General features: G+C 46.1%; 1 non-coding gene across 1 annotated transcript; it reads left to right on the forward strand.

The window, feature by feature from the left end:
* Window positions 1–947: 947 nt before the first annotated feature.
* On the forward strand, window positions 948–1,020 carry TRNAF-GAA (transfer RNA phenylalanine (anticodon GAA)). The gene has a single exon. It is a non-coding gene; the product is annotated as a tRNA-Phe (tRNA).
* Window positions 1,021–2,232: the final 1,212 nt, after the last annotated feature.

A 2,232-nucleotide genomic window follows, 5' to 3' on the forward strand; every position in this document is an offset into this window, starting at 1 on the left:
GCCAATGATGATTTTAATACTTCATTTTCTGATTTTAAAGCTGTATATTCCACATTTGAAATTTGTTGGGGAGCAGGGGATTCCTTACTGTCGTGCTGAGCGCAGGACAAACAGGCTGCTAGCACCACACAGATTACACATTTACTGTTTGCTCCCAGCCATTGCGCAGCCTGACGCTGCTCAATGTGTTCTACCACTTTCTCTTCATCCTTCCAAAATTTTTGAGCCCACTCCTTCCCAGCCTGGGAAGGGACACATCTGTGTTTTTGCAGCAATTTATCCGTGGTAACCCTGCCAATTACACCAATTTTCTGTTGCATTAATAGTAGGAGTGTGAGGAGTGGCTGGGAGAGACCCTCCCGTTGAGTCACGAGGTTCAGACAGGACCCCCCTTGTCTTCTAAACTCCTCCTCCGAGAGGAGTCTAAGTGCGGCTAAGTCCAGTCTTAGTCACAGACTTGGTCAATGGTTTATTTTCTAAGGATTGTAGATGTAACCACCCATCAGAGTATTTATTGTTAGTAACTACTTTGGCAGATGGCCAGGCTGGTCACTTTCAATGAGAACGATCACGGCTAGATTAATGAATAGTACGATTTATTAAAGCAACAGATACAGAGGCTCTTTGGATTACTGGTGATAAATTTGCTGGCCACAAGGCACACAGAAATACCAAGGATATAAGTAACAGTGCTTGGCTACAAGTGCGTTAAAAAAAAAATAATAATAATGAAGCGACTCTAATGCATTTAAGGAGATTTAAGGTGACTCTATACAGGGGTTTCTAGCTTTCCCGGGGAAACTCTTGGTGTAACCAGGCATTCCAATCTTACCCAAAGGCATCCCAGTGGGGGGAAGAGAGGTTCAGCTCATCGACTGCTCCCAGAACTCAGAGTGGTACCCGATGGTGTCTTCCCTAAGTTTCTCTGAAAGTATTTTGGGGGCAGTGCTGGAGTAGCTCAGCTGGGAGAGCGTTAGACTGAAGATCTAAAGGTCCCTGGTTCAATCCCGGGCTTCAGCAGTGGTTTAAAGGTTGGACTTGATGACCATTGAGGTCCCTTCCAACCTGTGATTCTGTGGTATTTTTTACCTTTCAGGTGGAGCTTGAGTGACTCTAGTCGTACATACCTTTATTATGGTTGGGGTAAAGGTCCCTCGCTTTACTTTTAAAAGCATAGACCAGAAGAAATTCAAAGCGCATGCCCAGTGAGGGGTGGTCACGCCTTAGGGGGGGGGTGCTTTAGGGGTGGAGGTGTGTTTTGGTATTATCATGATATTACAACGAGCAAAGTTCACCAAAAGGACAGTATTTTGTCAAAAGCATGACGGACTCCTGGCCCAGGGTGGCAAACGTGCAGCGTACCAGCTCTGTGGTACCTGGAGTTCCCATTTATCACGGAGCCTGGCCGCGATGCCTCCACAGTGCTCCACCCTCTGGACAACTCCTCTTGGAGTCAGTACGCCAAGTTCCCCTGGTTTTGCCGACATCTAAGGTTACGAGCCTAGGGAACTTCCGTGGAATGGATTGCTCCCACGTCAGCTGCACTCCAACCTGACAGCTTCTTCCATGCTGTACCTTTTCTAAAAAACATAAGTTTAATTTCTAAGTCTCCTGCAGCGATTATTCCACAACTCCGTGAAAGATGCATTTTGAAATGGCCCTAAACCTTCTGCTAGCAGTCTGCAGATAGAAATGCATGCCACCAGAAATTTCATTTAGTTCTTTAGGTTGGCTTGTAGCTATGCATTTAGTAGCCTGGACATGATGGGGATACGTCTTTCCTTATCTGTCAGCATTAGAAAGAGTTTTTCCACAGCCAAGGAAACCAAACAATGAATGTCATATGGTGATATGCTCACTGGGCTCCTACTTTTTGTTCCCTGCAGTACACAGGTGTGCAGTTGGTGCTGGGAGGGGAAGAACAAAGGGAATTTGCTGAAAATGAGAGGAATTCGTTCAGGTGACATGTCAGATAATGTTATCTGAAACTCACATTGAAGCAGGGGTAAGTGCAGCCCTGTTGTGCATAAGGAGGAGGACGGCCATGGAAACAAACAGCTGACACTGAGCCGTGTGAAATGGGAGCGTGTCCCATGCTGTCTAGGGCTGGTGGCATGTAGAGCTTCCTCAGGACCCTTTATTTTCTTGCAAAGACTCTTCCATCATGTCCTATTTAGGAAGTGCACAGAAGTGGGGGAAAAATGCAGGTATCTTCAGATCACCTGTTTTTCT

Source organism: Phalacrocorax aristotelis, chromosome 4, assembly GCF_949628215.1.
Source record: "Phalacrocorax aristotelis chromosome 4, bGulAri2.1, whole genome shotgun sequence".
Classification (NCBI taxonomy): Eukaryota; Metazoa; Chordata; class Aves; order Suliformes; family Phalacrocoracidae; genus Phalacrocorax; species Phalacrocorax aristotelis.